Consider the following 7,491-nt stretch of genomic DNA (forward strand, 5'->3'; position numbering starts at 1 on the left):
TTGTGCTGCCCAAAAATAAAAAGATAATCATTTGGACGTTTGATTCCGGGAACCACTGATAGAAAAATGGGACATTAACTCACAGCATTTAGCTGCAGGCTATACACAGGTGCAGAGTGAAAGCATTAGTAGCAAAGATTAAGAGGCCCTCTCATCCAGGAAAAAAAGTGAGAGCCAAGACCCCGACTCTGCGACTATCGAAACGGAGTGTGTACTTGCTGGAGAAATTTTATCATTGTGTCCTTTGCGGTGTGGTTTTTCCTTTATATTTTTCTATTAAATGTTGAGTGAGGGGAAAAGGCCTTGGACTCATGACCAAAACTTTCATTTATTACAAGTTAGACTTGTAATAAGAAGATTGTGGGTTCAATCACGGCTAAGGCCTTTCTGGGTGGAGTTTGCAGGTTTTCTCTATGATTATGTTACATGTGCTATACTTACCTGGCAGGGAAGACCCCATGATCATGAAGGTGGTTCACCCAGGGTGAGGCTCAGCCATTGCACTCAGGCTGTGCTGACCTTTGCAAATTCCCTAAATGTGGGAATCTCGACTGTGAAAATTGTTTTCCCCAGCGACTCCGGCTTCCTCCCACAGACAAAAAGCATGCATGTGGGTTAATTGGTAACTCTTGGCACTAGGAGAGAGTGTGAATGGTTGTCTGACTTGTCTTCATGTGGACCTGTGACTGTATGGCAGACTGTCCAGGGTATTTTTCTCCTCTTGAACACTGGAGATAGACATCAGCTCCCCCTACAACCATGCACAGAAAAAATTGTAATTGGTAACCCCATCCAGTTTAATAATGACTTTAGACCATAAGTAATTCAAGTCATAACAGTTTAAAGCAATCTCATTTTTCCATTTACTTTGCCTTTTTTTTAAAAGATGGAGCTTGGTACATACAGTAAGTCTGCCAGGATTTAGGCTTTCTTGGATCATGACTATACTACGCCATTAGAAATCAGCAGAACATGAATGATGGTTGCAGTGTCAAGACAAGGTCTTCAACCATGTTTTAAGAATATAGAGGACTTTGTATTACCCATGTAAAAGGGCCACTGCAGTTTTGTACATGCACAAAATTGCGATAATTGTGGTTTGTTTTTATTAAAGCAGGGTATTGAGGTCCTGTGTGGAGCTTGGCGGCAGCAGTATATCCATGACCTATGAGCTAACTAAGTATTAAGGCTAATTTTAATACGTTCTGTAGTCCGTAGCAGTATCTTAACCCTTTTGGTGTAAATGTTGCCAATTTGTGATGGCTACGTCATCAGAATAAACAGACCTTTAAATTCTCAAACACCTAGCATTAACCAGATGTTCGACTAATATTTTTGATTCTATCCCAACGTATGGACTTTAAAACAGACTTTCAAAGGTTTTAATGCACATTAGATGTATGGATTTTCAAAAACACAATTAAAAAGCATGGCTTTTTAAATTTGATAGTACACTTTGTATTGACTACTATATTGGACCTGTCAATGTCTGTAATGAGTTTATTGTCGTATTAATAAATTACAAAATTTGGGGGCTCTAAAAATGTGAAAGTCACAAATTTTCAGGTACATTTTTTCCTGGTTTACTAACATGGCATGAGTGCACACAGTTCTGCCAAAACAGATAGTATGTGGACAATCTTTAATAAAGGAACAAGCAGAAAATACAATTTCCTTAACAGTTTCATCTTAAGTATTAACAAGTGACTTCTTTGGCAAAGGCAATTAGGACACCTGATCTCATTTCTGCTAATAAAGATGGTCTGCAGAAGGTATTTAGACTTCAGTGGGATTAGTGAGATCTTTGTCATGTAGATCTCTGGAATGCCCCTGGCATCTGAGATAAAATGAAGACGAATCTTTAGTAGTGGGAGAAGAATAAAACAGAGAAGGGAGTGGAGGACAGAGAGCTCTCAGCTAATGACAGGGCTACTCTGCATCAGTGCACTGACTAATGAGCACTCGAACAAGGGCGAGCCTAAAGACCACTGTGTGAGCGCGGCTGGTGTGCACGCTCGTGTGTCAGCGGCATAGCCGTACATATGTGTGTCTTACTGAGCGTACTGCGTTGGTAAAAAAGGAACCCTACAAGGGGAAATGAAGGAAGGCAGAATGAAAACAAGTGTGGGAAAGGCGGGAGGGAGTGTAGCCACGATGCGTGACAGTGAAGAAAGATCTTAATAATTCACATGATATTGATTTAGTTACTTCCTGCCTAACTCCCCCACCCAAGTCGAGCAAATCCACCTGTAGGTATCTGCTCACCTCCAACGCAGAATGAAAATGCCGACATAAGGAGTAGCAATCAGCTTGATGACCTCAGATAAATGTCCTGAATGCTGTTCTATCAATATAGAAATGAAAGAAAACCACAAAATTACTATGTACTTACCCCTAAACCTTCATTGGGGTGCTTAGTCATCATTTACCAAGAAAAGAAGCATTACATATGGGAAAAAAATAATTTTCATTGCACCATATGTTCAAACGTCGAGACCTTTTCGGTTTTGGTGTCATATCAAATTAGTAGCTCTGCGAAACTTTTATTTTACTTTAAAAGAAGATGGGTATATTCCCTCACATCCATTTAAATGCAGCGGCAATAAATTTATTGTAATTTTCTTCCATCTTTTCGCTCTTTTGAGGATGAGTCGGAAAGGTGTTACTTGCCTTAAGCATTCCCAGCTTCTAATTTCATTCACTTCTTAATCACACAAAAAAAGATATCAAACCTTTCCCCCCTATTTAAAAAAAAAAATCCTTTACAGTAATAGTGGCTATGTTTGAATGCGTGAACTGATCTTTATCTCCACCTTGTGGGCCTCTTAAGGAATACCTTAACCATAATACAGACACCATTTCCACACCTATTAAAAATGAAGCATGGATAAATGTGGCTCCTTTTCCAGAAATCTGTCAGCCTAATGTTAGCAGTCACAATCAATGAAGATAAGAGCATTACAGTAAATTGTACAAAATAACCACATAAATGAATATGTCATTAAAACCAACAATTAAGGTCTATTTGAAATGAGTGAATTAAAAACTAGAATAAAATCTGTGTATTCTTAGTGTTAAAGATGCGCATGCTATCATTTTTAATTTTAATGGAGGACTGGCTATTTTACAGCGAGATATTTATATTATAAATCTTATAAATAATAGTTTGACATTGTTCAGCTCAAGTGCAAGTAGTAAAGCAGTACCAGAATTTTAATTAAGATGACACGTCTCTAAAATAAAGCCGTGTCATGATTAGAAACATAGGTCACAGTTACTGTGTTACTGCGTACAGAATACAGATTGTATGAACTCAAATCACAGCTCATTATTATTACATCCTATTATTATATATAAAATGTTCAGATTTAAAACTTTGACAAATTTGAGTCAACATCAAAACCCCAATTTGTAAAATAAAAATAAAAACATCCTAAATGTAAATGACAAAAATGATTGAGTTATCAGTCAGATTGCAAATTTATTTTGTTCTATGTATTTATTGAATGTTGAAACGTGAAGAGCTCCTAGATTTTTTTTTTTTTTTTTGTTAATGTACTTTATTCTTATGCCTTTTTTTTCTTTCTTTTACAAATTAACTGTCATTCAGGCCATGGTAAAGCAAATGAAGATAAAAAACTGGACTCTGTTAAAATAGATAAAAGTCCAGTTTTGTTTTATAACCTTTATTAAAAAAAATAGTAACTGTAGTACTGTTCTGGTGGTTCAGATCTCCTATTTTTACTCTAAAATACATCAGAGTCCATTAGAGACTAATGAGAAAGAGTAGATTCATCTGATGACTAGGACCTGCTTTTTCATTACTGTGACGTGTCCATGCAGAGAAAGAACCGGTCTGTCCGGTGAATCAGACTGCGCTTGCCTCACTGCATTGTGTCCAGGCATTCTGTCTGATAATTCAGACTGTGCTTTCCTCACTGCAAAGTGTCCATGTTGAGAAAGAACCGATCTATCGGGGATTCATAATGCTCTTTTCTCGCTGCAATGTGTCCAGGCAAAAAAAGAACAATTCTGACTTATAATTCAGACTGTGCCTTCCTGGCTGCAATGTGTTCATGCAAAGAACAAGTCTATCTGGAGACATAGACCTGCTATTTTCTCATTGTAAAATATCCATGCAGAGAAAAAAAAACGGTCTGTCCGGTGGTTCAGATTGCTCTTGCCACAATGTAAAATGTCCATACTAATAGAGAACCCGTCTGTCTGATTTAGATGGGCTTTATCCTTACTGTAAAGTCTTTATGTTGAGAAAGAACTGGTTTGTTCGTTGATTCAATCAGGCACGTTACTCACTGTAAAACGTCCATGGTGAAAAAGAACCGGTCTGTCCGGTGATTTAGACTGGTTCTACTCTCAATGTAAAATGTCCATACTGAGAGAGAACCGGTCAGTCAGGTGCTTTAGACCGGTTCTACTCTTTCTGTAAAATGTGGATGCTGTGAAAGAACCGGTCTGTCCGGTGATTTAGACTGGTTCTACCCGCACTATAAAATGTCCTTGCTGAGGTGGAAAACAAAAATGAGTCTGTTTTCAAAGTTTGTTTTCTGCGCTTTTGCTTGTGCTTTGGACAAAATGACATTCAACTTCACTGGTTTAGCACGTCTTTGGGGAGGAGGCGGAAGTTGTTGGATGCAGGTGTTGCCCAACAACATGCCCAATCGTGAACCTTTGAACCCATCCATCCGTGGTCTAATGGCTAGAGAACAAATGCGTATGATGACACATGAAGGAGTAGTTCGGGATCCAGACATGCGCCTTGCAGTCATGGCTTTGTCAACTATCTCAGGTGGATTGGACATGCTTCCACACAATGTGGTCCTCCAACCACACCAGATGACTCGGTTTGTAAGAGATAAGGTGGGAGATACTGCTTGGAACCTGGAAAAAGTCCCTCCTGCGTTTCAGCTCATTGTTGCTGAATTGGTTCATGATTGACTAGCACAGTTCCCGGTGCAGCCGAATCCACAGGGAGAAATCTTCCTTGACCTGGACAATTAGGTCGTCTGGGTAGATGAACTGCTCCACACTGCCCATCCCACTCCTAACAACCATCCACAGGCTGTCCCCCCAGGTATTGCTGTTCAGCTTGCCCCGAATGAACTAATGCCCTATGCACTGTGTGTTTACCACAACTTCAGCCTGGAGACCTTGACTGAGCAAAACGTGTGAACTGGTGACAACCCTGCTCTGCTCGAGGTGATTGTGTTCATGGCAGTAGTCTCCTGCTGGAACCAGGCATCGTAATGACAACTGGCAACAACCAACTTGTCCTAGGGATGGTTATTCTCACAGTGGAGGGAACATCACTACAGGGAGACTGCGAAAGGTAATCTTGGCTGTGCAGCGCAAGTTCATGGTAGATACCATTGACTTCCCCAGGGAAGCTATTCAGAGAGGCTGGGACTTTGAGCTTGTATTGGAACACCCCTGCCAGAGCGCACCACATGGTTGGGAGTGATTTCCAGACCATGTTTCATCTTCTTGGTCAAAGTACTCAAACGCTGTCTCTGAGGCTCATGCTGTTGTGCCAGCAAACAGAACTCCGAATTGTCACTGGTATTGTAACAACTGCATGAGCTATCAAAGGATTCTTAGTCTTCCCTTGGCAGAACTTGAGTGATGTGATCGCTCGGTTAACCGGCCGCAACGAGATGTTGGTGGTCGAGAGGTTCTTAGAATACATTGCACTGCTCCAGCAGCCCCAAAGTTTATTCAAAAACCCAGAGTTCCCCAACCTGCTGTATGCTTTGTACCAACTAACTATCCAGGTTGATGGAAACTAGGCACTCCGAGGGTACATGGGACTCGTGAATCAGACGGTGATTGCCAAGACAGTCATTGATGAATGGATTGCCACATATATCCACAACCATGACGCAGTGAGAAACCAATTCCCTCAGGTGAGAGCAGCTCCCGACCAGTCCCTGCAAAATGTGAGACACCATATTGTGTAGGGTTCCGACCGACACATGTTGCTTTGGCCAGTTTTACAAAGCTTTTAAGTTCACATTATACTTGAATAACTCTAGTTGTGGAAATCTCAGGGTCCCGTTTTTTTTTTTTTTTTTTGCTTTTATGGACTATTTTAAATTTACATTTTGGGATGTGTACAATCCGCCCTTCCGTTTTTTTGAGTGAAAAGGTTGCTAGTGAAGGGGCCTATTAGTAATGTAGTAGTTCAAAAAATCAAAAAAGTGTAGAAAGCTAAACTAAAAATCAATATATATTATTTTTAAGTTCATGCATAGAAAGAACCGATCTGTCCGGTGATTTAGACCACTTCTACTCTCACTGTAAAATGTTGATGCTAACAAAGAACTAGTTTGTCCAGTGATTTATACTGGCTCTGCTCTCACTGCAAACTGTTTAAGTATGTTCTATATCTGAAACAGCCTGGAGAGAAGCAATCGTCATCAATTTTCAGAAGGTTTATTTTACACACGAGGTACAAAAGTCACCAGCCCTGTGCCATTACTGCTTCTCCATGTGGTCACAAACAATGGCGCCAAGCGAAGAATGCACATCATCTTCAGAGCTTGGCCACACCTTCCAGGAGGAGTCAACGAATGGGAAGCCCTATCCTATCATGTGACCCAGCTCTCAACCAATAAAATCTCACCACCTTGTGTTCTAAAACTGGTGGGTGTGTGGATGTTGTGATTTGTAGGCGTGAAACTAAAACGACAGTTTTTACCAGAAACGGAAATCGGATCGTATTTTAACGAAATATCATTCTAAATAAACAAAATAAAATGCATACATCCACACGTTTCATTAAGCTAACATATTATCTGAATAAAAATATACTTCATGCTAACCGGTATGTCTGGTGATTTAAACTGGCTCTACCCTCACTGTAAAATGCCCACGCATAGAAAGAACCAGTCTGTCTGATGATTTAGACCGCTGCTACTCACTCTGTAAAATGTCCATGCTGTGAAAGAACCGGTCTGTCCGGTGATTTAGACCGGCTCTACCCTCACTATAAAATGTCCATGCATAGAAAGAACCAGTCTGTTTAATGATTTAGACCGTTTCTACTCTCTGTAAAATGTCGTGGCTGTGAAAGAACCAGTCTGTCTGATGATTTAGACCGGTTCTACCCTCACTGTAAAAGGCTGATGCTAACAAAGAACTAGTTTGTCCGGTGATTTAGACGGGCTCTACCCTCATTGTAAAATATCCATGCATGTCTGGTGATTTAGACCACCCCTCAATGTAAAGTGTTCTTGCTGTGAAAGAACTGGTTTGTCAGGTGATTTAGACCAGTTCTACCCTTACTGTAAAATGTCCTTGCTGTGAAAGAACCGGTCTGTCTGGTAATTTTAGACCAGTTCTACCTTCACTGTAAAATGTCCATGTTGAGAAAAAACAAGTCTGTCTGGTGATTTAGACCGGCTCTACCCTCACTGTAAAATGTCCATGCTGTGAAAGAAGTGGTCTGTCTGGTGATTTAGACCGGCTCTACTC

The 7,491-nt window shown here is 40.3% G+C and overlaps 1 pseudogene; it reads left to right on the top strand.

Annotated features, from left to right (window-relative positions):
• The first annotated feature begins 433 nt into the window (after positions 1–433).
• LOC119429111 lies at positions 434–569 on the top strand (annotated as a pseudogene).
• Positions 570–7,491: the final 6,922 nt, after the last annotated feature.

The sequence above is a fragment of the Nematolebias whitei genome, chromosome 23 (genome assembly GCF_014905685.2).
Source record: "Nematolebias whitei isolate Nwh7 chromosome 23, NemWhi1, whole genome shotgun sequence".
In the NCBI taxonomy this organism is placed as follows: domain Eukaryota; kingdom Metazoa; phylum Chordata; class Actinopteri; order Cyprinodontiformes; family Rivulidae; genus Nematolebias; species Nematolebias whitei.